Source organism: Elephas maximus, chromosome 17 (genome assembly GCF_024166365.1).
Source record: "Elephas maximus indicus isolate mEleMax1 chromosome 17, mEleMax1 primary haplotype, whole genome shotgun sequence".
In the NCBI taxonomy this organism is placed as follows: Eukaryota; Metazoa; Chordata; class Mammalia; order Proboscidea; family Elephantidae; genus Elephas; species Elephas maximus.
Window position 1 is genome coordinate 29,406,797 of NC_064835.1, and position 26,024 is coordinate 29,432,820.

At 51.1% G+C, this 26,024-nt stretch overlaps 1 protein-coding gene across 1 annotated transcript in view; it reads right to left on the reverse strand.

The window, feature by feature from the left end:
- Window positions 1–26,024, reverse strand: part of KIRREL3 (kirre like nephrin family adhesion molecule 3) — a 173,328-nt gene that overhangs the window by 47,831 nt on the left and 99,473 nt on the right. The window lies entirely within an intron of this gene.

Here is a 26,024-nt window from a genome sequence, read left to right on the forward strand (position 1 = left end):
TGTGGTCCGTGACTTGTGACTCCTGCCAAGAGACTAGGGGGCCTAGGAGAGCACAGCAGGCCCCGCCCTCCAGCCTCACCCCTTAGAGGACAGCTCCCAGGACGTGTCTGGCTTTCCTCCCCTCCCCTGGGCACTTCCCTATCAACCTCTGTCCTTGTCCACTCTGGCTCCTCAGGACACACCCCCTCTACGCCTGGGCCAGAGCTAGAAGGCCCAGTGAGTGCCAATCCCCATTTTTCTATTTCCTCTGGAAAAAAACAACCCCAAGATGCGATCACTATCCCACCCAGGATCCTGGCCCAGGGAGGATGTTGGCCTCTTTGAGAAGGTCATCCAGCCCTGCCCAGCCCTCTTGGCTCTCAAGCCAGGCCTCCCCAGGAGGCCTGGGCCCTAGCAGATGGCAGTTAGGGCTGAGCCGCCAAGCCTGGAGGAGGCAGCCGGTGTGGGCCGGACCCTGAAGACAACCTCCCCCACCCACGCCCACTGACTACCCAGTCATTAGCCCTTCCCTCTTCCTCTTCTCCAGCGTGGGCTGGGCGTGGCCACAGCAAAAAAGCTGGCTAATTAAGGCTTTCTGTAAATGGGTGGGCAGACTAGTTGCTAATGGGGGGAATTTCATCTCATTGCAACAGGCCAGGCTCCTTCCAGCAGGGAGAGCTGGGACTTGGGCAGAAGCCCTAATCTTTCAGAAAAGCCCGGGGCCCCTGTTCCCTTCTTTCTGTGGTGGCACTTTCTCCCTCCCTTACCAAGTGCCCAGGATGGAGGTGCTGATGGCTCAGTGAGCTTGCTGAGGGCCTGCAAACCTGGAAAGTGCTTCTCAGACCTTGTTGTTGTTAGCTGCCATCGAGTTGACCCCTGACTCATGGTGACCCCATGCACAACTAAGTGAAATGTACTGCCTGGTCCTGTGCCACCCCCACGATCGGTTGCAGGCTGGACCTGTTGTGGTCCCATAGGGTTTTCATTGGCTGATTTTCAGAAGTAGAAAATTTCCAGGCCTTTCTTCCCAGTCCATCCTAGTCTGGATGCTCTGCGGAAACCTGTTCAGCATCATAGCCACATGCCAGCCTTCACTGACAGGCGGTGACTGCTCGTGAGGTGCATCGCTTGGGAATTGAACCTGGGTCTCCTGCGTGGAAGGCGAGAATTCTAGTGCTGAACCACCGCTGCTTCTGCTGGGAGCTTTAGGAGTGGAATAAATACCTAGCCCATTTTCATCTTTGCAGCCTCCCCTAAATGACCCAGACAATGAGCCAAGTGGCGTGATGTTGTAGGAAGTGCTCTAAATCAGGAGTATGAAGACCAGGGAAGTCATTTCTTCTCTGGGGTTTAGTTTCTTCAGGTGTAAAATGTGAAAGCAGAGGGAAGATCGTGGAGGTTACTCCAGCACTGACATTTGCTGGATCTCCACCTTGAGATAGCCAGTGGAAGTAGGTTAGTGATTACCATGGGCTGGGAGGAGAGCGGGGAGTCATTGCTTAAGGGGTACAGTTTCTGTTTGGGGTGATGAAAAAGTTTTGGCAACAGTCAGTTGTAAAGGTTGCCTACCATTGTGAACATAATTAATGCCATTAAATGGTACACTTACAAATGGCAAATTTTATGCTATATGTGTATATTTTACCACACAGATCCTGTTGTCAGGTCCCACCCATGACCAGCTAAATCGGAGTCTCTGAAGGTGGACCCCAGGCATCAGGGGTCCTTAGCTCCCAGCTGGTTCGAATGTGTGACCAAGTTTGAGAACCAACCATCTCTGGCTTTTTGCTTAGGTGCATAGTGCAAACTGTTTGAGCTTGACTACCAGCCTAGAGGTTAGCAGTTAGAACCTACCCAGCAGTGCCACAGAAGAAAGGCCTGGCAACCTGCTTCCATAAAGATGACAGCCAAGAAAACCCTATGGAGCAGTTCTACGCTGTAACACATGGGTTTTTGGTTTTTATAGAGCCATATCCTACTCGGATCACAATGGGGAGACGGGGGGAGGCCTTTCCAAAAATCAAACCCAGTGACGAATCAAGCCTTCCTTCTTGTTTCTCTGATGTGGTGTTTTTAGAATAGTGGGTTAGAGGAGCACAGATGAGGGGTGAGGAGGAGTGGGGCTGTGTTGTGCGAGTACTCAGGCGCAGCACGCACACACATTCACACACACAAACATCCACCCTCAGAATGGGCCCTGATTACATCTTCCCAAATAAGTGGTTATCATGCCGGTTATTCATGTAGCCATGCATTATTGATTGGCCTTCGCCTCATTACACACCAGATGGGGGCCTGAGGGGGTGCAGATGGGGGCTGGGGTGTGCGGTGGGTGGGGGTGGGTGAGGACGGGGGAAATTTGGGGGCCAGCAGACTGAATAGAAATCAACAGTCGCTCTCTGCAGCTGTAACTCAGATGGAAGGAGGGTATCTCATTACCTCTCCATTCAGACGTGGGCCCGGAGCTGGGGTGGCTGGGAGGGGAGAGAGTCCCGGCAGCTCGAGCCTGGAGATGCGTTATTCATACGTTCCCCTCTAGGACTGGTTATCCTGAACCACTGTAGAGTTTGATCTCCTAATTTTTAATCACAGGGACGGTGGAAGCGTTAGTCTTTTGTGATTAATCCGGAGATAAAAATAGTTGATTGTTTTGGTGTTGTGCCTGCTGTCAGGGGAAAGATGTGTTAACTGTTGGGTGACTGGAGCTGGGGAAGACCAGCACTGGTAGGCGGCCTGGAGGCTGTCACCCAGCCTCAGACAAGGGCCAGCGTAGGGAGAGCCCAGGACAGGGTGGCTCCTCAGCACGTTGCTTCTGGAGGAATAACTCATTTGAACTGCTCCACTCGCTGCAGTTCCCCCCTGACATCATTCAGGATTTGGGCAGGCAGCTGGAGGTCTCCCTCCCTGCTCGGCCCCCGACCCCCAGCCCTGCAGAGCTGCTGCCTCTGAGCACCACTGTGCCTCCCAGAGGGGTGCAGTGTGGGGCACCCATTCCTCTCCCTGCGTGACGGTGAGAGACCCTGTGGAATTCTCTGAGCTCTTCTGCCAAGGGCAAGGGGGTCTTGTGTGGAAAGGTGGGGCAGGGAGACACCACACAGTCAGATTCTGCAGGCAGGGAAACTGAGGTCAGAAAGGCAGGTGGATGGCCCAAAGTCAGCTAGTGAGCAAGGGCAAAGGAAGATGGGAATGGGCTTGGAAAGGGCATCCTGGCTCCAACCAGAGTACACAGTTTCATCTGCTGTTCTGTGTACCATGGTGTGTATACAAGAGATTCTGCTGCTAAAAATTGTATGGCAACCACTACCCAGCCCCACATCCATCTCTAAGGGGTGCTCCCACTGTCAGATGGCCTTGGACTTCTGGACTAGAGCATGCACTGGGGGTGACAATCTAACTGTCCTTTCTACAGGCACCAGCTGGACAGAGCACTCAGTGGGGTCAGGGAGGTGTGGGGTCAAAGAGGCTCTTCTTCCCATTCCTCTGTGCCCAGCGGCTATATGGCACTAAGCTCACTGGACTTGCTGGCCTTGGTTTGCCGGGTTGGCCAAGCTCACCTGAACAGCCTAGGAGAAGCCCCGTGGTGCCAGGGCACTGGTACACTGTGGGCTTTCCTCCAGGCTCACTCAAATTGTCCCCTGCCTGGCTGGGCTTCCAGGAATCCCTCAGGTGCTCAGTCAGCTCAGGTGGGCGGCCCAAGCCTTCTCCTTCTCCACAACAGATGGCTGATTGTGCATGTCTATGGACATTGGGCCAGCGGCTCGAACATGGAGGGTTATATCGCCCAGGGGCGGCTGGGGAGTTGTTACGTCAGCTGGCCATTCTGTCCCCAGGCTCATGGTAGAGGCACTCACAGCTGTGAGCCCTTTGGTGGGTGGGGCTGGGTCTGGCTCACTCATGTGCCATGCATCCTCCACAAAGCAGGTGGAAAAAAAAACAAACCTGTTGCCGTCAAAAGCAGGTGGAGCAGTCTATTAAAAGGTGAGTCCATTCCTGTCAACGATGGGCTCCAAACCCTCGGGGCTCCCTATTGTACCTACAAGTGCCAGCACCTATGGTCCTTGCCTGCCCCTTCCTCATCACTTTGTTCCACCCAACCCTCACCTGCTATGCCCTGGCCCACTGCCTTTCTGTCTTCAGAACATGCCAAGCCCATTCCTTGTGCAGGCCGCATGCCCTTGCTCTGTCTGGAGGGCTCTTTCTTGTCTCCTTGCGCTGCTGGCCTCTTCCCATCAGTGAGGGCTCAGTTTACATGCCAGTGAGGCCTTACCTGACCCTGTGTCTATATTGGCCCTCAATCACTCTCTTCTTACACCAACCCACTTCATTGTCCTCATCACGCCCATCTACTTCTCTCACCAGGCAGGAAGCTCCCTGACAACAAAGGCTTGTGTCTGTCTTGCTAGTTGCAGCATTGCTTGCCTGGGTCAGTGCTTGGCACGTAGTAGGTGCTCTGTAACTACTTGTGAAATAAATAAATCGTCCTGGGGAGTGTCGTCAAGGACATTTCTTCTGAGGCCAGCACTCTATTTTGTTGTCTGTGTGTGTCTGTGCGTGTGTAAGGTAGAGCCGCTGGGGGTGAGTGAGCATTGGGGCGGGCTGACAAAGGTCCCCCTGGCCCTTGCTGAGACAGCTGTGCAGAAGCTACCCATGGTGTGCCATTGGAGGGGGGCAGGGTGGTGCTTCCTGTTGTTCCTGGAGGGAGGGAAACTGGGCTGGGGTGGTCCTCAGCCAGTGTTCTTGGAAGCACCATCCTCTTGGTGCGGAGGGACCCCAGCCCGATTTGTCAGGGTCACAGACTGTGGGAAGGCTGCAGTTAAGGTGATGACAGACCAGAGATGTGAGGCTGGGTGAGTAGGAGGAGGCTAGCCGCTGGCAGTCTGCTTTTCAGCCTCAGCGTTCAGCCCCAGGCCCCAGGGAGTCTGGGAAAGGGTGGGTGTGGCTGTGTTGTCTGGGAGTACAGAGCAGACTGGCAGGAGGAAGCCTAGGCCTTGGGCCCATCCTAAGCATTGCCTAACACCTCCACAGTCTTCCTTATCATAATGTTCCCAGCTTCAGGCCTTCCCTGCCAGCGTCCCTCCTCCCCTCCACTCCTTCCCTCCCTCCCTCTTTCCCTCAGCCTTCTCCACGTCCTAAACAGAGAACACTGTGGCTGCGTACACGGACACCAACGCTTGCGCACTACCTCAGACCCCTGACTCAGAACCTGACTTTTACAAAGGCCCCACACAGTTCCCGTGCACATTCAAGTTTGAACAGTATTGCTCTAGAGCGCTCAGGAGTTACAAACTGGTGAGCGCTGGGAAGGAAAGGTACACAGAGCAACGAGAGCCATGGGGAGCCCTTTGTCCCTTTACTGGCTCCACGCTCCTGCCTGGATTAGGTTAGAGGAAGGCACAGCGCTCACTACACACTGGGTCTGAAGTTAGAGGAGCTGGTTTCATAAGAGGTCTTTCTTTAGCTTGGAACGGTGGCGTTCTCTTTCCCCTTCTCCTCCTGGCTCACTTTTACTCAGCCTTTGGGATTGCACCAAGGGGTCACCCTCTCCAAAAGGTCTTTCCAGAATCCCCCAGTTGAGCCAAGTGACTTTGATCATATAGCATCCTGGGCATCCTTCTAACACATTCTTTGGAAATTATCTGTCTTTCCCATCGACTGTAATCCCGTCCATCTTGGTTTCCATCACCTGGCATAGTGCCTGGCACACAGGGCACATTCCATCCAGGTGTGCTGAGCTGAACTTGGCTTGAGTCCCTCGCTTTATGACCTGTATGATTGTGGACAAGTCATATAACCTGATGGCCTTAGCCCTCTTCTCTGGGAAGTCGGATAATGAAGGTACCTATTTGGAAAGTCATTATGAGGCTTATCTTCATGACAGAAAGAACTTGGATAGAGCTTTGTAAAGGGCTAGTAAATGTTGGTTATTATGTCTGATTTTTAAGAAGACTAGTATTTAGCTTTGTTGCAATGTGAAAGGCACTCCTGTTTTATTCTCAGCGTCCTATGAAGCAGGTACCACTAGGATATCCACGTATAAGTGAGGACAGAGATGACAAATCACTTGCCTAAAATCACACAGCTGGTAAATGGTGGGGTTGCGATTTAGACCCAGGTTTGGAGCCCTGGTGGCGCAGTGGTTTAGAGCTTGGCTGCTAACCAAAAGGTCAGCGGTCTGAATCTACCAGGTGCTCCTTGGAAACCCTATGGGGCAGTTCTACTCTGTCCTGTAGGGTCACTATGAGTGGGAACTGACTTGATGGCATGGAACAACAACAACATGTTTGCCTTGGAGTCCCTGGGCGGTACAACAGTTAAGAAGCCAGGCTACTAACCAGAAGGTTGGCAGTTAGAGCCCACTCACAGGTACCTTGGAAGAAAGGCCTGGTGATCTACTTCCAAAAAATCAGTCACTGAAAACCCCGTGGAGCACAGTTCTACTTTGGCACACATGGGATCTCTGTCGACTTGAGGACAGCTAGGTGGGTAGTTTATGTTTAGGCAGCCGCTCTTTACCACCACCCTGTAATATGCTCCGTCAGGGCCGGAACACCTCTCAGGGCCGCCCCCGCGCCTCAGCAGCCCTTCAGAGCCCTTTCCCTGCTGTCTCAACCCCATCACACAGTCCTCACACCAGGCCAGGGCACTCGGCCCCACACTCCACTCCTGGCTTTCAGAGGGCTCCCGGAAGCACGGCCTGGCTCACAGCTGGTGCTTGAGAGATGTCTGCTAAGGGAGTTTGCCATACTTTGCGGTCCAGACCCACTCGCTGCTCAGTTTATTTCACAGGTTACTGCTGCCCTGTTGGAAACCCTGGTGGTGTAGTGGTTAAGTGCTATGGCTGCTAACCAAAGGGTCAGCAGTTCGAATCCCCCAGGTGCTCCTTGGAAACTCTGTGGGGCAGTTCTACTCTGTCCCGTAGGGTCGCTATGAGTCGGAATCGACTCGACAGCACTGGCTTTTGGGTTTGGCTGCCCTGTTCTCAGTTTCTGAGCCACGGTCGTCCCAGCCTCCAGTTTCCTCACGTACATCCAAGCACCACCTAAGGTCGTCCCAGCCTCCAGTTTCCTCACGTACATCCAAGCACCACCTAATGGCCAGCGTGCTTCATCGCAGAATGTTTAGACTTAGAGGAGGGGTGACCCCGTTTTTAAGGATCAGCTTCCCAGTGCTACCTCAATGTTCATTCAGAGAATTTATTTTGAGCACCTACTATGTGCCAGAGCCTGCCCTAGTGGAGTTTACATTCTAGTGAGAGAGAAAGGCAACAAATACATAATTTTGCATATTGAGAAGTACTATGAAGAAAATAAAACTGGTTGGCGGACATCCTAAATTGGCCTCCGTGATCCTCTCTTGGTTTTTTCCCTTCCTCTCTGTCTTCTTTGTGGGCTCTTCTTCCCACCCCTTAAATGTTGGCCTTCCCTAGGATTTCCTCTTGCCTGGCACGTCCTATTCCACACATTATCCATGGAAAAGCTCAATCGCTTCCTGTGGACTCGACTAACATCTTTGTGCTGATAAATCCCACCTACGTATCTCAGGCCCCGACCTCTTCATTGAGCTCCTGAGTCAGGATCCACAGCTCAGCAAGTCCAACGCCAACCTACCCCCTGTCTTGCTAGGCCTGCTTCTCCCATAACCTCCATTTTGGTGAATGGGACCACCATCCAATTACTCAAGCCAGAAATTTGGGTGCCTCTCTGCATTCTGCTCTCCTTCATCTTGTGTAGTTTATCATCCTGATTATTCCCTGAGAATAATCAGTTTGTGCTCGACTGGTAACCTAAAGGTTGGTGGTTCTAACCCACCTAGCGGCTCTGCAGAAGAAAAGGCCTGTTGATCTGCTTCTGTTAAGATTACAGTTCTACTCCGTAACCAATGAGATCGCCATGTGTTGGACTCAACTTGATGGCACCTAACAACAACATAATTCTCTACTATGCCTCAAATTTCTCTCTCTTTTTCCATTTCCATCAGTCTTCCAGGTTCAGACCCACATCATTTCTTGCTTTGATTATAATCCCTAGTCCCCCTCGCCTCCCTCCCCTCCCCATCCTCCATAGTGTCCCAGATTGATCTTTACAAAATAAAAACCTGACCATTCATTCGTTCACCATTTGCTGAACATCTAATATTCCTTCGTTAAAATTGTGCAAAGTTCCCCTGCTGCCTTCCAGATAAAGTCTGAACTTCTTGGCCCCTGCCAACCTCTCCAGCCTCATTTTCATCACTTCTTACTTCAAATTTTTCTCATGGGTATGAACCACCTACAATTCTTAGAATAAGCCGCTTTTCTCCAATTTCGCCTTTCCCTTTGCTTGGCTAACTTGAAGGTCAGGTAAGCTGGGTTCAAATCCCAGGGCCTACATTTACTAGTTTGTGGCCATGGGCAAGTTGCTTAACCTCTCTTTGCCTCAGTTTCCTCATCTGTAAAATAACCTGTTGCCACTGAGTCAATTCTGACTGATAGTGACCCATAGGACAGAGTAGAACTGCCCCATAGGGTTTCCAAGGAACAGCTGGTAGACTTGAACTGCTGACCTTTCGGTTAGTAGCCAAGTCTTAATCACTATGCCACCAGGGCTCCATCTGTAAAATAGGGACTATAATAATAAAACCAGATTCATGGTATAGTTGTGAGAAACAAGGAGATGCAATGTGTGGAAATGTTTTACAGAGTCCAGTGTTGTATGGCTGTGGTGTGTCGTCATTAGTTCTTTGAGCTGACTGGGCTCATCCCCTGTAAAGGTGACGACGACAGTGTGGCTGGGGCTTAGAAGTCTGGTGCCCTGTCGCCCTGGAGAGGCAGAGGTCTCTCCCTTCTTCCCCTGCCCTGTCCCCACCAGGTGCTGGATGAAGGCCCTGGTCCACGTCCCCCCAGAACTGACCCCATCCTGCCCTCCCTGGCCTGGCTTCCTTCCCTTCTCTCCAATCCCCTACTTCCTGTGACAGGAGAGTGAGCCCATTGACTGCTGGTGGTCTGCCAGCTGACACCCCGTGGAGTAGGGACAAGCCGTCTCAGCTCAGACCAGTTCTCTGTAACATGCAGGGTCACCATGAGTCGTAATTGCCTCAATGGCAACAGGTTTGGTTTTGGTTTAGTATTATTTTTTGTTCAGTAAGTAATTCCACATGGAAATAGGGACCAGCATATTGTATGCTGAGTGGCTTGTTTCAATTCCTTGTTCTGTTACTGACTTTGCTTGCCCCAGCCTCAGTCTCCCTAGATGCAGGGGTCAGCACCTTGCCTCAAAGCCCTACAACACCATCACAGTGGGATGAAGGAAACTCATTGCCGACGAGTCAATTCTGACTCAGAGCAGCCCTACAGGACAGAGTAGAACTGCCCACTAGGGTTTCCAAGGAGTGATTGGTGGATTTGAACTGCTGACCTGTTGGTTAACCACTGTAGCTCTTACTCACTGCTCCACCAGGGCTCTGAGGTGAAGAAGGTAGCAGGTAAAAAGTCTCCAGGGGCTACGGAGATGCCTTCAGGCAGGAGGCCCTCCAGGGAAGAGGAGGCTGGGGAGGGTGGGTAAGGCAAGGGAGACAGAGGCTGTCAGGGACAAAGTCAAACAAAGTCACTAGTTTCCCCCTCAAATTAGGGAGGGTGAGCAGCATTATCCTGTTTATTTCCGATTAAGCCCTGAAAGAGGGCTGAGCCATCTCATCAGTGAGGAGCTGTTTGTGAGATGGACTTTTCACCAGAGCTGAGAAGACAAATAGATCACAGGGTGGATACAGAGCAGAGGGGCAAGAGAGCCAAGGGAAGGGGAAGGCAGCAGTCACCTCCCTGCAAACAGACCTGTGTGTGTGTGTGTGTGTGTGTGTGTGCTATGGGTTTCTGGGTGTGTATCTGTGTGTGTGGTGTGTGTGTGTGTCTCTGGGTGTGTATCTGTATATGATGTGTGGTGTGTGTGTCTGTGTGCTATGGGTATCTAGGTGTGTATCTGTGTGTGTGGTGTGTGTGTCTCTGGGTGTGTATCTGCATGTGATCTGTGGTGCGTGTGTCTGTGTGTGTGCTGTGGGCCTCTGGGTGTGTATCTGTCTGTGGAGTGATTTGTGGTATGTGTGTATATGTGTGTGTGTGCTGTGTATATTTATGTGTGTCTGCATAACTGTATGTGGTGTTTGTGTGTGATCCATGTTTACTGTGTGTGGTATATTGTGTGGTGTGTGTAGTGTGTGTGTATATTGTGTGGTGTGTGTTGGTGTGTGTGTACCTGTGTGTCTGGTATATTGTGTGGTGTATGTACCTGTGTGTATGTGCATGTGGTGTCTGTACGTGCACGCACGCATGTTCTGGGTGGCTGTTGGGTGGTGTGGGTGACGTGTGTGGAGAGCAAGTGTGGGGGCTTGAGGTAGCCCCTTTGGTCACCAGAGGAAAAAACAGCAGGTAAAGCGTGAAGGGTGATAGTAACTAAGAGGAAAAACATGGAGTAGGGTGAGCGTGTGGGATTGGAGAGGGGAAGGAAAAGAGTAGGGGTGGGCAGGCAGGGAGGAAGAGGAAGAGAAGCCCAGGGTGCTTGTGGGCGGCCCCCTTGGACCACCTGGGAGGTGAGTTCTAACTGCACTCCATCGTCCTGCTGAGGAGGTATTCCCACTTTTCTCCACCTCAGCACCTGCTGAGATGTGAGAGCCTCCTCAGGTGTGTTGTCAGACTAACGAGTATGTCGTGCCACCTCCTAGCAGTTGGGGTATGCTATGGATTGGATTGTGTCCCCCCAAAATGTGTGTCAACTTGGCTAGACCATGATTCCCAGTATTGTGTGGTTGTCCTCCATTTTGTGATCTGATGTCGTTATCATATGTATTATAAATCCTAACCTCTATGACGTTAATGAGGCAGGATTAGAGGCAGTTACATTAATGAGGCAGGACTCAATCAACAGGATTATGTCGTATCTTGAGTCAATCTCTTTTGAGATATAAAAGAGAAAAATGAGCAGAGAGGAGGGGGACCTCATTACCACCAAGCAAGAAGAGTCAGGAGTGGATTGCGTCCTTTGGACCTGGGGTCCCTGAGGTGAGAAGCTCCTAGACCCAGGGGAAGATGGATGACAAGGATCTTCCCTCAGAGCCGACAGAGAGAAAGAGAGCCTTCCCCTGGTACTGGTGCCCTGAATTTGGACTTCTAGCCTCTTAAACTGTGAGAGAATAAACTTCTGTTTGTTAAAGCCATCCACTTGTGGTACTTCTCTTACAGCAGTACTAGATGACTAAGACAGGGTACAACGTGGTTGGATCTGAGGGAGAAGTTCATCACAGCGGCATCTGCTGCCCTTTACCTTGTTTAAGCCTCGCGGTTATGTCATATGGTGGGCCCTCTTATTACCTCATTTTACAGATGAGGAAACTGAGGTGTAGGATGGCTAACTCATTTGTGGCAAGTCATACAACTACAAGTGGGGGGTCAAGGCTCCAGCTCAGGCCCACAGGACTCAAGTGCCTGCCTTAGCCACAGTGCACACTACCGCACGCCATCAAGAGGGCCTGTCAGCCCATGCTGGAAACTTAAGCAGTGTCAAGGCACCCAGCCTGACCAGCACAAGGCCAGGCAGGGACTTGAGAGTGTTGCGGTGGGTCCCATTAACAGAAAGCAGAACTGATAAGATGGGTTTTGCTATGAGTTCCCGTTTGGCAAATCAACCTCCTTGACAAGTTCTATGGCTTTCAGGGAGGATGAAAACTGGGCTGGGTTGAAAATGTCTCCTACCCACACTCAGGGACCTCAAAATCTCTACAGAAATCCCAGGGTATCAGAAAGTGGTCACCTCACCTCCAGACCCTTCCAAAACAAAAAACCAAACCCAGTGCCGTCGAGTCGATTCCGACTCATAGTGACCTGTAGGACAGAGCAGAACTGCCCCATAGGGTTTCCAAGGGACGCCTGGCAGATTTGAACTGCCAGCCTTTTGGTTAGCAGCTGTAGCACTTAACCACTATGCCACCAGGGTTTCCTAGACCCTTCAGGGATCTAGAAAATAAACCTGAGCAATCCCAATAGCTGACTTTTAAAATGAGAGATTAGGAACACTGCTTTCTGCATTGTAAAATCATGCGTTAGTGCCATATCGTAGCTGGTTAAAGGAAAGGAGGGAGGACAGGGAGAGCTGACAGTGAGGGAGGAGGGAGAGAAATAAATGCAGGGAGCGGACACGTGGGGAAGCCAGGCCATGCGGAAAAGAGCTCAGCAAGGTGAAGCTCCTACTCAGGGACAAGGCAGACATGAGGAGAGAGCAGAAATGCAGAGAGAAAACACACTGCCCCTTGTAACAGACAGCGAGCTAAGTGGCAGCGTGCCAAGCAGGGAAAAAAAGCAAAAATACTTTCTTGAGGCTTCTTGCCACAAAAATTCATTTCCGAGAATCCCAGAAAACTACTAAAATGTACCTTTCAACTTTATGCAAATGCACCAAGTCCACTATTTGCCAGAATCCTAAGAGGAAAAATTCAATTTTTTTTTTTTTCCCTGACCTGAGCCTTTTGAGAGAGTGCAAGCCTCTACCCTGGAAAAAGGGAAACACTTCTAGCATTTATTACAAAACGTGTTTTAATTCACACCTGTGGTTTAGCATCATAGATAATTTTGACATCCCACATTGTCCTCATTTTTCACAGAGACCACATTTCTCCTTGGAAACTGGTGAACATTGCATTTCATTTTCTATAGAAAGGGTGCATTTTATAGACAAATATTCCCACTTCAAAATCTTTTAGGATGCTGCACCGGAAGATGTAGAAAGGCTGTTGCCTCTTTGCAATCACAGGGGATCGCTCAAAGAGATCAAGCCATGCCCAGCCTGTGGGGGGCTTGGGTTGGGGGCTCTCGCAGGTCGAGGTTGTGACAGCAGACTCCTAGCCAGAGGTCTAGGGAAGTTCAGTGGGGTGCATTCTCAGGAAAAACCCCTGACAGGGACAAGTCGAGCTGTGATGCTGGCATCACAAAGGTCTCGCCAGATCTCACAGGGAGCTCTGAAGCTGGCATGGCCCTTAAATGTCTCATTCTGGGGCAGAGGCCTTGGCCTTCATAGCCTGTCTGGACGAGTTGGCTCCAACTCACAGTGACCCCATATACAACAGAACGAAACATTGCCTGGTCCTATGCCGTCTTCATAACTGTTGCTATGCTCAAGACTGTTGTTGCAGCCACTGTGTATTTTGAGTGCCTTCCAACCCAGAGGGGTTCATCTTCCAGCACTGTATTGGGCAATGTTCTATTGTGATACGTAGGGTTTTCACTGGCTATTTTTCAGAAGTAGATGGCCAGGCCTTTCTAGTCTGTCTTAGTCTGGAAGTTCCACTGAAATATGTCCGCCATGGGTAACCCTGATGGTATTTGAGATACCAGTGGCCTAGCTTCCAGCATCACAGTAATACGAAAGCCAGCATATGAATGTACAAACCGGACAATGAAAAAGGAAGACAGAAGAATTGATGCGTTTGAACTGTGGTGTTGGCAAAGAATACTGAATATACAGTGGACTGCCAGAAGAATGAACAAATCAGTCTTAGAAGAAATACAACCAGGGTGTTCCTTAGAAGTGAGGATGGCGAGGCTTTGGCTCACTTTGGATATGTCATCAGAAAAAAACAATTCCTAGAAAAGGACAACGTGTTGGGTGAAGGGTCAGTGAAGACGACGGAAGCTCTCCATGAGATGGACTGACACAATAGCCACAACAAGGGCTCAGAAATACCAACGATCACGAAGGTCGCCCAGGACTGAGCAATGTCTCACTCTGTTATACATAAGGTCGCCATGAATCTGAGCCGACTCGACGGCAACGAACAACAACAACTTGTAAATGGTAATGACCATGGATAACCTAATCAGACCTTCTGGGAATGCCATGCAGGGCAGATAAGCTGTGTCAGGTGCGAGAAGCTGAATAGAGTATAGATGACCGGCCTGGGATGGAGGAGGATGCTCCCGGACATCCCTACCATGTACACTAACTTTCCACTTAGAAGGAGATTTCGGATTCAACAAAGATAATTACCAGCCTGCTTGGTTTCAGCCACTGTGCCAGGTTCTCTCCCATAGTTACCCCAGTGGATTCCTCCACAACCCTGTGAGGTAGGCTAAGAGGGGCAGGGATGGTCACTTCCCTTCTAGTGATGAGGAATAGGAGCTAGTGTCTAAGGACACAGAGCTTTCAGTGGATGAATGAGGGAAATAATCACATCTTGTTGGCTGCAAGCCTAGGGTTCTCTCCACTTGATTACTCCCCAACAGAGCTGAGCAGCCTAGGGCAGTGTGAGGGCTCAGAGGACCCATGCCACAGGGGGAAGGGAAGAGGCCCCTGATCTGGGCGGTGGCCTCACGGGCAAACCACCCTCCCGGCCCTGATTCTGACCCAAAGACCTTGGGCTTTGCCCCTCTTGGGTCTCTTTCCAGTCTGCGCTCCACACGCTCCCATTCTCTCTGACACCCTGGGGCCCCAGCTGACCCCTCCCACCCTTTGGGAAAGGCAGATCCTGATGGGATTCTTAGCTTTGCTGTTTTCCTCCAGAATGAGAAATTGCGCTCACTAACGTCTACCCCCTGTTAGTTTGTCACACTGTGGTGGCTGGCGTGTTGCTGTGATGCTGGAAGCTCTGCTACCCTTATTTCAAATACCAGCAGGGTCACCCATGATGGACAGGTTTCAGGGAAACTTCCAGACTAAGACAGACTAGAAAGAAAGGCCTGGTGATCTACTTCCTACTTAGTCAATGCAAACCCTGTGGATCAGAACAGAATGTTGACCGACTTGCCTGCTTTGGACACATCAAGAGGGATCAATTGCTGGAGGAAGGCATCATGTTTGGTGAAGCAGAGGGCCAGTGAGGATGAGGGAGGCCCTCGTTGAGAGGGACTGGCACAGTAGCCGCAACAACGGACTTGAACATGCTAGTGATCAGGACCGGACATTTCATCCCATTGCACATAAGGTCGCAATGAGTTGAAGTCAACTTGATGGCATCTATCTGCCTATCTGTCTGTCTATCTACCTACCTACCTACGTATCTATCTAGTGTCCAATCTGGACCTCAGTCAGAAGATAAGTCCTTTTTCATTCCAAGTCTGAGGGGCTGATTATTTGCATCAGTGCAGGGTGTTTCCTTCCCCTCTCCTTCAGCCTGCTGGTCCTCTTGCTGGCCATGGGGAGGCTAGTCCTTATGGGGGAGTGTGGAGCAGGGTGGGCCCTCACCATTCCCCTGCCCCTTGGGCCTCTGGAAGCAAGTGCCAGGGAGCAAGAGTTGGAGTAAGGGGGTGGGCAGTGGGACAGGAGATGGAGGAGCTGGGGCCAGGAGTGGGTGGTATAAACCAAATGTGTAGCTGTAGATACATGCTTCATGAGCTAAGCCAAACCCAGTTGCCAACGAGTCAACTCTGACTCATGGTGACACCATGTGTATCAGAGTAGAACTGTGAGCCACAGGGTTTTCAGCGGCCTTTTTTCCAGGGTGCCTTTGGGTAGACTCAAACCTCCAATCTTTTGGTTAGCAGCTGAGTGTGTTAACCCTTTGCACCACCTGGGACTCCTTTCATGAGCTAGGTCTCCCACTACCGCCCCTCATAGTCCAAGCCTCATGTTGGCCTCTGCTGGCCTCTCCCTGCTCCCATCTGCTCCCCTAGAGCTTCCAGAAGAACCCTCTGAAATGAGAATCCAACTATGTCGCTCCTCTGCTTCTGGTGTTTGAGGCTCCGCAGGATCTGGACCCAGTCTGCCTTTCCAGCCTCATCCCCATCGCCACCACCAGCCCCAAGGGACTCTTGTCCACAGGCCACAGCCATGCAGCCCCAGGCGGTGGACCCTTTGCCTGTGCTGCTAGTTCTTCCTGGGATGCCCTTCCCCTCTTTTTCTGACTGTGAACGCTCACTCGGCTGTCAGGTTTTGCCCAAAGGCTTCCTCTGACCCCGACTAGACTGAGAACAAGCACCTAGGGGCAGGGACCAGTCTTGTTCACATGTGTGTTCAGAGCCCAGCACAGTGACTCAGCCAATGCTGTGGAATTGAGTCAGATGGGAGACTCCCCCTTCTCCTGCAGTTGGCTTTGAGTTGATTCTGACTCATGGTGACCACATGTGTGTCAGAGTAGAACTATGCTCCATAGGGTTTTCAGTGGATGGTTTTTTGGAAGGAGATTGCCAGGCCTTTCTTCTGAGGTGCCTCTGGGAGGACTCGAACCCCCAACTTTTCAGTTAGCAGCTGAGCACATTAACCATTTGTACCACCCAGGGACTCCCTGCAGAGTAAGGTATATCAGAGTCACAGTGGCTGGATGGGGTGCTGAGCTCAAATGCAGCTTCTGGAGGGGAGCAGCCATGCCATGTTCCTCCTTGTCTCTCTCTCCCTGGCTCAGGGCTTACACTGCCCCAGGCTGCCCAGCCGCCGATGTGGAGTAATGAAATGGAAAAACCCTAGGCTTGAAGGTGCCCGACAGATGAACATTGAATAAATGAGTGAAGGGTGCGAAGAAATTGCTATGTAAAGGGGGACTTGGGGAGGAAGAACAAAGCTTCCAGATGGGTAGGGGAGGCGTAGAAAAAACTTATATGTATTGAAGACCTATTGGGTTCCTGAAAGGTTCTTTTGGCCCTATTGGCACTCTAGGCTTCATTCACTGGCCAATTTTGGGAGATGCTGGGATTTGGGGTCCACGAGGGCATTGCTGGTTCTGAGATGGCTGCAAGCATTTGGGTCACTGTTGAGGTTGGGACTCAGGGCAGCTGTGTCCCTTGATTTTTCTGAGACTTTGGACAAGTCCTTTGCCCTCTGTGCTCCTCACTCTACCTTCAGCTACCCATTCCCCCTGGACCCACGAGCTAAGTCTAGGGACTCTTGCATCCCTAATCACCTCCTCCTTTCCACGGTCTCCCCTCCAAAGCACCCCCTTTCCCTCTGATTAGCAATTGACTTACTGTGGAAACTGTTCAATGCACAATGCATGCTCCATAAAAACAGGACAGCGCCGAGTTGCTGTGGGTGCTCTGGGATTAGCCTGAGCCAGAATATATGGGTTTCAGCTCAGATATACATTACCGTCACTGCTCATGAGTCCGGGGGTGTCAGCGCTGTAAATATTGGTCAAAATGAAAGCCTGTCACTCGGGAACGGCCCATCAGCTGCTCTGAGGGTTGGATGCGGTGAGGTGTGCAGCCTTGTTTTGAGATGAAATGTATTGAATGTGCCTTAAAGTCCAGTCTGCTCCCTGGGATGGGCATTACTGCTAGCGGCCAGAGGTATGGCTAACCCAAATCTGGGATATAACTGAAAGTATTATTTGCATGGAAACCCTGGTGGTGTAGTGGTTAAGTAATATGGCTGCTAACCAAGAGGTCGGCAGTTCAAATCTGCCAGGCGCTCCTTGGAAACCCTGTGGGGCAGTTCTACTCTGTCCTATAGGGTCGCCATGAGTCAGAATCGACTTGACGGCAGTGGGCTTATTATTTGGACTAGACCCTGGAATGCATATGTGTGTGTGTGTGTGTGTGTGTGTGTGTGTGTGTGTGTGGCGGAGGGGCAGCAGGGCAGCTTTGCTTTTCTAATTATGTTTATTTTAGACTCCTGTTAGGGTTGGTTTGCATTCACTGGACACATCCATTGGGGAGGAAAGTGGGTGCACCTTCCTGGAGCATGAAGCATTCATCAGCCTGGGGTTGTTCAGGAGGTGGGTTGTTGGACACACACTGTCCAGGCCTGTGTTCCCCAGGTGCTCAGAATTCCTGGGGGCTAATACTGTCCCCATGAATATGTCATTGGGCTAGGGATGCAGAGCTGTGTTTAGAGCCTGCCCTGGGATTGAATCCTGGCCCCACCACTTACTAGCCGTGTGACCTTAAAAAAAAAATGAGTTAATTATCACTCTGAGCCTGTTTCTCCATCTTAAAATGAGAGGAATCATTTATAATGACTTGACGGCAACAGGTTTTACTCTGAAGGGTAACCGATGCTATGAGATGACGATTGTAAAACCCTAGAATGACAACGACACAAAACAGTTGCTGTTGCGTGGATTCCGACTCATGGCGACCCCATGTGTGTCACAGTAGAACTATGTTTCATAGAGCTTTCGATGGCTGATTTTTCAGAAGCAGATGGACAGAACTTTTCTTCTGAGGAAGCTCTGGGTGGACTCCAACTGCCAACCTTTGAGTTAGCAGCCGGGCGCCTTAAACATTTGCACCACCAGGGACCCCACCCCTGGAACAGGGCTCAGTTAATGCTCATTTCCTTCCTTCTCTGTCTTCCCTCCTTGTCTCCCAAGGACTGCTCTGCCTGCCCCACCTCCCGCCAGTTAGTGGTCTGAGGCTGCAGGAGGCCAAGCAAAGCCAGGAGTAATCCTGGGGGGCACTTATGCTCGTAGAGAAGCAGGGTGGTGGTGCACAAAGGCTGAAGAGGCTCAGGTCCCAGCACCAAGGGGGAGCTTGCAGAGAGGACTAGAGGCTGGTGTCCCTCGAACAAGGGGGGTCGGGCTTTGTCTGGGCTTTGCGTCCACTCAGTGGTGGACGGGGTCCTGAGTGGCAAGAAGGGAGGACTTCAGATAATCCTGAAATTGGAGCCCCAGAGACAGGGTCACCTCTTTCTGGCTGTGTGAGCTCGGGTAGAAACTTCCCTTCTCAGGGTCTCAGTGCCTCTGTCTGTGAATGGACACAGTGGTTAGTTCTGCTGGAGGGTCATGATGGTCAATGAAGAGCATGTTGCCGAGCACCTAGCTTTGCTTGTCAAACCAAACACGAGGGCTGAGGAGGTAGCTGTGCTGGCTGAGTGGGTGGAGCACTGTAGGATGGGTAGGGTGCTTTTTCAGCTCTCCCATTGCCCTAGGGGAAAGAGAGCCACCCCTCTTCCTGCAGGGCTGGCTGAGAGCCAGTCCAAGGCCATACAACCTGGGCACAGGCTGCCTTGGTGTCCCCTGCCCCTCTCAGGGGTATCTATTTGGCTCCTGTGCATTTGCCCTCACAGTCAAGGTCTACGGCAGGTAAGGAGGCCCTATTGGTGCACCTGCCCAAGCCTGTCCCCAGGAAGAAGATCCAGCTGCCCCAGGGTAGGCCAGACTCAGGCTGTTAGCTAATCCAGCCCTGCACACCTCCAGGGACTGGCCCAGAGCTGTTAAGTGACATGCACCAGGCAACACGACAAGGTAGAAGCCCAAGTTGTCTTGCAGCACAGATTTGGGGTATTGTTGTTGTTGTTGTTAGTTGCTGTCAAGTTGATTCTGAACCATGACCACCCTACGTGTGCAGAGTAGAATTGCTCCATGGGGCTTTGAAGGCTCTGACCTTTCAGAAGCAGATCGCCAGGCCTGTCTTCTGTGGTGCCTCTGGGTGGGTTGGAACTGCCGTTTCAGCTAGTAGTTGAGTGCTTAACTGTTTGGGCCACCTAGGGGCTCCTTTTATTTTCCTCCTTGTCATCAGTTAGCCAAATGGCCCCCGTGCTTGCTTGTCCCAGCTTCCTCATGGAAAGCAGATACCCAGTCACCCAGTAGGTGAGAGAATTGTACATGGAGAACGATCTGTACAGTCTTCATCTTCACTGGAAGGAGAGGACTTGCTCAAGCTGCAGCATGAAGGAGTGAGTTTAGGCATCAGAAAGAACTGTTGTTAGAGACATAGTTGCAGGGGTGAGCGGTTGGGGCCTTTTTCTCCAGAGACAGCTGTTTTTTTCTGTCAGGGATGAGTTAGATGTGACGTGGTGACCTGACCCTAAGCAGGGGAAGGGACCTGATAACTTCTCAAAGCCCCTCTCAGCTGGTGATCTCTTATGCTCTCACTCATTAGCTTTTCTGAAGTTACCACCATGCTCCCGATCAGTCTCTGCCTGTCCAGCTCTCTGAGAGGTGTTTCCATTGGTAGACAAGGCAAGGGGAAGAGTGTGAAGGGGGAAGGATGAGGCTGGGGTGGGAGAGTGGGGCCTGAAGCTGCTAATTGCCAACCTTCAGGCAGCAAGCACTCCTGGCAGCTGGCTCCCGTTGCCAGGCATGGCTGTTGGAGAGGGAGCCACCCCCAAGCCCGTTTTATGTTTTCCTATCAAACTTTGATAAATTGACTCTGAAAGGGGATTTCTTACAAGCAGCTTATGCCTCAACAGCTGTTAATGGTGAAGTAGCAAGATGCTGAGGGTCTCCCAGGTGGGCTGTGCAGGGGAAGACCTTGGCTGCTCACCTGCTCTGGGGTCACACTTGGCTGAGTACCCTGTGGGCCTGCTCTCCCCTCTTCCTGATGCTTAGGGCAGTGATGTGTGGAGGGCAGTGTGGGAGGCCTGGCTGGGAGCCCCATGTGGGGGCAAACTAAATACAGACCTCCAGGAGCCCCTGGGTGGCACAAATCGTTAAGCACTCTACTTCCAGCAAAAAAGTTGGTGGTTTGAACCCACCCAGAGATACCTTAGGAGACAGCCCTGGCAATCTGGTTCCGAAAGGTCACAGCCTTGAAAACCCCACAGAGCAGTTCTACTCTGCACACATGGGGTGGCCATGAGTCAGAACAGAGGCAACTAACAACAGCAACAGACAGGACCAGGGAAACAAGGGCAGAAGGATTAAGCTTGATGTGAACCAGAGCGTCCTGATGCTGGACTGAGTGAGGGCCGAGAGAGGCGGTGGGGTTCCCTCTGGTGCTGTGCCCTGCTCTCTCTATCTGGCAGCTGTGGCTCACCAGTAAGAGGCATAATTTGCACTGCATGGACTGACTTTAGGTGAACGTCCGTCCTCACAGTTCTCAGCCCCATGAAGCATTTTCCGTTCAGTAATTAACTGGAAGCTCACAACGATCCAGGGAAGTAGGCAGGGCAGGTTTCAATAGCCTTCCTTGACTCGGAGGAAAGGGTCAGCAAAGAAGAGGAACTTGCGAGTGGGAACCTGAGCTTCAGGTCCAGAGTGGCTTTCCCTGCAGTGCCCTTACTGCACAGCAAGCTGCACCTTTGCTTGTTGTCCCCAGCTGGCTCAGCCTGGTCACTGACCCAAAGCTGACCCATCCCCTCCAGCCCTGGGCCCTGGAGCCCTTTCTCGGTTTAGGCTGAGGGCAGGTGGCCGAGTGCCTCTGCTCCAACTCAGGGCTCGATTAGGGTGAGGAGAGTGTGGCGCTCACCTTAGCTATAAAATTTAAGGAAGTGCCAAAACAAAAACAAAAAAAACTCCGTAATCCAGGTAATCTTTTAATGCAATATTAAAAAAAAAAAAAAAAAAAGCCAATACAAAAAAACCCATGATGAACAAAATACCGAAATTTTAAATACAGGATCACTAACCCGAAATTAATTAAAAATTATTTAAGATTGTCACTTGATCAAGAGAAATTCTTAAGCATGGCAATTCTTTTAATGAAAAATGAGAGTAGCAAAGAAGTAGATTATTACTACTATCGATGAGTCAAGCTTCCATCGAATCCAGGAAAATAAAATTATAATAAATTCTGTTTTCGCTATACATAAAATATTTAAGCTTAAATAATGTTGTGAATTGTAATATATCTGTTTTTAAAAATTTCAATATTTTCCCAACTACTTTAATGTTCTAGAAAAATTAATGATTAAAAGATACATAAAAACATACATATAAAACTCTTTGCTGTTGAGCCGATTCCAACTTGTATTGACCCTCCAGGACAGAGTAGATCTGCCCTGTGGCATTTCCTAAGGTGTAATAAAAAAAAAAAAATTTTTTTTTTTTTAATCTTTACGAAAGAGGATTGCCACATCTTCCTCTCACAGAGCAACTGGTGGTTTTGAACTGCCCACCTTTCGGTTGGCATTTGAGTGCTTAACCGCTGCACCACCAGGGCTCCTTAAACGTGTATATAGGGACATTCATTTTTCCTTTTGTCTCAGGTTCCAATACGGCTCAGAATGGTGCTGTTACTTATACTGATGTTATTTACAATTTTGAAATTTTGTTCATCATGCATTTTTTGCATTAATTTTTAATCTTTAAAAATAGTGCATTAACCTCAATTGGTCTCGACCCACCTGGAGCAAAGGAGAATGAAGAACACCAAAGACACAAGGAAAATATTAGCCCAAGAGACAGAAAGGGTCACATAAACCAGAGACTTCATTAGCCTGAGACCAGAAGAACTAGATGGTGCCTGGCTACCACCAATGACAGCCCTGACAGGGAATACAACAGAGAATCCCTGATGGAGCAGGAGAAAAGTGGGATGTAGACCTCAAATTCTCGTAGAGAGACCAGACGCTTAATGGTCTGACTGAGGCTGGAGGGGCCCCAGGGACATGGCCCCTGGACTGTCTGTTAGCCCAAAACTAAAAGCATTCCCAAAGCCAACTCTTCAGACAAAGATTAGACTGGACTATGAGACATAAAATGATACTAGCGAGGAGTTTGCTTCTTAGCTCAAGTAGATACATGAGACTATGTGGGCAGCTCCTGTTTGGAGGCGAGATGAGAAGGCAGAGGGGGCAGGAGCTGGTCGAATGGACATGGGAAACACAGGGTGGAGAGAAGGAGTGTGCTGTCACATTGTAGGGAGGGCAACAAGGGTCCCATAACAATGTGTGTACAAGTTTTTGTATGAGAAACTGACTTGAAATGTAAACTTTCACTTAAAGCACAATAAAAAAATATTACATTAAAATATCATTTATCTGGATTATAGAGTTTTTTGGTGCCCTTTAAATTTTATACTTTACTCTCCTCACCCTAATCCTGGCCCTACTCCAACTGCTCCCCAGAGAAGCTGCCTTTCCTGTCCCTGGTGGGGACAAATGAGGGCCAGCCTCTTAGGTTCTTGAGTCCTGGCTCGGGCCTATTTAGGCTAGAATTGTCCCAGGGGAGGGGGGCACTGGGGTGGCAGCAGGCTGCCCAGGGAAGAGAGGTGGCTTCTTGAGGCCCTGCAGCTAGAAATGGGCAGCCATTCTCAGCTCATCCATCAACGTCCGCAGTGAGATGATGTTTACCTTAATCAGGCCAGGAGGCCCCGGGCCTCAGTGATGGGGGAAGCAGGGAGAAGCCAGGAGAGCAGAGGCTCCTGGAGACTCCAAGCTTGTACCCAGACAGGTGGGGTCTAGCCAGGGTGGCCAGGCTTTGAGGTGACAAATTCTGGGGGTACCATGTATTTAGCAGGTCCCCTCTTAGCCCCTCTCATCCAGGCAGGCACTGGCCCAGCTGCTCAGACCCTGGGCTAGGAGAGACTGCAGGGAGGAAGTAGTGGCTGTGGGTGGTGGAGAGCGGGAAGATTGCCTGCAAACCTGCCCTTAGCCGCTTAGAAGCCTCCATGGCTCCCCCTGCCTGCAGAAAGGAGTCTGAGCCCTCAGTGTGACTTAAGGCCCTCTCTCATCTGACAGAGGGAAACCCTGGTGGCATAGTGGTTAAGTGCTATAGCTGATAATGAAAAGGTTGGCAGTTCAAATCCACCAGGTGTTCCTCTAAAACTGTGGGGCAGTTCTATTCTTTTCTACAGGAATAGACTCGATAGCAGTGGGTTTGGTTTTTTTGGTTCTTACCTGCCAGTGGTCCTCTACATGAACCCTCCTCTCTGTTCCCCACCTCCTGGCCCTCTACTAGCGCTTCCCACCTCAGAGTGGCTCATCCTCCAGACTCAAGTTCCGCTTCTTCCCCAATGCCTTCTCTGACTGTTCATATTCCTCAGGGTCTTACTTGGTCTTGCCAGGCCTGTGTCCTTAGGTGACCATTTCACATGCATGTAAGCCACCCCCAGCCAGGCTCTGAGTCCTCCAGGGCCTGGGTTACTGCTCAGACCTGTGTTCTGCTCATCAGAGCCTAGCACCACACTGCCAGAGAATGCCACAGGAATGAAGTGGCCCTGTGTGTCCTTTTCAAGTTGTTGAGGTAGGTAGGAGGCAGGGGGTGGTTGCGGGGGGGAGTGGCCGCATAAGTATCACCGTCAGAAGCAGAGAGCAGGAGGGCTCAGAGATCACCCCGGCTCCTCTCTGAGCCCACGCGGCACTCCCTGCCTTCGCATGCTCCCCCTATAAAAGGCGAATGGTGTGCTAGCCAGGGTGCAGGACACCAGGGTTCCAGCCCTGGCTCCCTCATCTCAGCAAATGTTACTCCATGCTATTATGAGAAAATCAGTCTTAGAAGAAATACAACCTGAATACTCCTTAAAAGCGAGTGTTACTTTGGATACGTCATCAGGAGGGACCAATCACTAGAAATGGACGTCGTGTTTGGTAAAGTAGGGGTGAGTGAGAACGAGGAAAACCCTCAATGAGATGGATTGACACAGTACCCACAACCATGGGCTCAAACATATCAAAGATCATGGAGATGGTGCAGGACCAGACAATGTTTCTGTCTCTTATTACATAAGGTTGCCATGAGTCAGGGCCAACTCAATGGCAGCTAACAGCACCAACAGCAGTCACTCAGGCCAGGTGCTCTGGAGTTGTCCTTGACTTCGCTCTTTCTCTCACATCCCAATTACTGTGGGCTCCACCTGTGGAATACACACAAGCTTGATTTCTTCTCCACACCTCCATTGCTATTCGCCAGTTCCAGCTGCCACAGTGTACCACCCGGGCCACTGTACACCACAGGGTACCACCCGGGCCACTGAACACCACAGTGTACCACCCGGGCCACTGCACACCACAGGGTACCACCCGGGCCACTGCACACCACGGTGTACCACCTGGGCCACTGCACACCGCAGGGTACCACCTGGGCCACTGCACACCACGGTGTACCACCTGGGCCACTGCACACCACGGTGTACCACCCGGGCCACTGCACACCACGGTGTACCACCCGGGCCACTGCACACCGCAGGGTACCACCCGGGCCACCGCACACCATGGTGTACCATCTGGGCCACTGCAGTGGTTCCTAACTGGTTTACCTGCATTCTTCCTGATCCCCCTCTCCCCACACAATCGGTTTTCAAAAGAGCAGCCAGGGTGACTCTTTTCCTATCATGTCACTCCTTTGCTCAGAGCTTCTAGTGGTTTCCTATCGCCTGCAGAGTAAAATCCAAAGTCACTGTTGTGGGCTAAAAGATTCTACAAGATCTGGCCCCCTGCTATCTCTGTCCTCACCTCCAGCCATCTCTCCTTGTGGCAGTCACGCAGGCCCCCTTTCTGTTCCTGGAAAATGCCCCAAACACTCCTACCACTGGGCCTTTGCACTTGCTGTTTCCTGTCTCTGGAGGGCTCTTTCCCCAAATGTTCACTTGGCGTGCTCCCTCTCTTCCTTCAGGTCTTTGCTTACATGCCACCTCCTCAAAGAAGCCCTCCCTGAGTTTCCATACACAATAGCACTTCTATACCATCCCCTTGCCCTACTCTGCTTTTCTTCATGGCTCTCATGACTCTGTATCGTTTGCTTGTGTATCTCGTCCCACTGGGTTGGAGCTCCAGGAGAACAGCGGCTGCTTCTGTTTTGTTCACTGTTGTGTCTTTAGTGCCTGCAATTGTGAAGGTACATAGTAGGCGCTCAAACTGGTTCTTCAGGGCTGGAGGACACATTTCTTCCGCACTGGCCTCAGTTTCCCATCTGCATGTGGGTCGATAGGCTGAGGCTCCATCAGGGCCCCTCCAGGTGTCACGCTCTGGTTGAAGGCTCCCTGTGCACCCCGTATTCCCTCGTTTGCACTAGTTTAGGCCTATATATATTCCTGGTAGCCCCCACAGGCAGGATCGTATTTTATCTCCTTGGCAATCTCCAGAGGGATTTAGAGGTCACGGTGGTGAAGTCAGGTGCCTGAGTCACGCAGGAGTCAGGGGCAGAGCTGGGTTACAGCCTGGCCTCCTGGGCCCCATCTTGTCATCCCAGTCCTTCAGGGTGGCCCTGTGGCTGGATTGCTGTGTGCTCTCCAGGGCCCGTGCCCGGTCCCTGGGAAGCTGCTGAGCCATCCTGGCTCCTCCAGTAGAGGCACACATCCAGTTGGGAGTCATTGCTCTTGCTGACTTTCATGATGAAGGGTGATTATAATAAAGGCATTTGTCATGGGCATGATGGCTCACACTTGGGGATCCTCCAGTGTGGTTTTGCTGAAGGGTTCAGGGTGCCCAGCCCTCCCTAGCAGCCTCTGTGCATAGTGGAGACAAATAAGGACACTCGCTCCTCCTTCACGGGTAGGA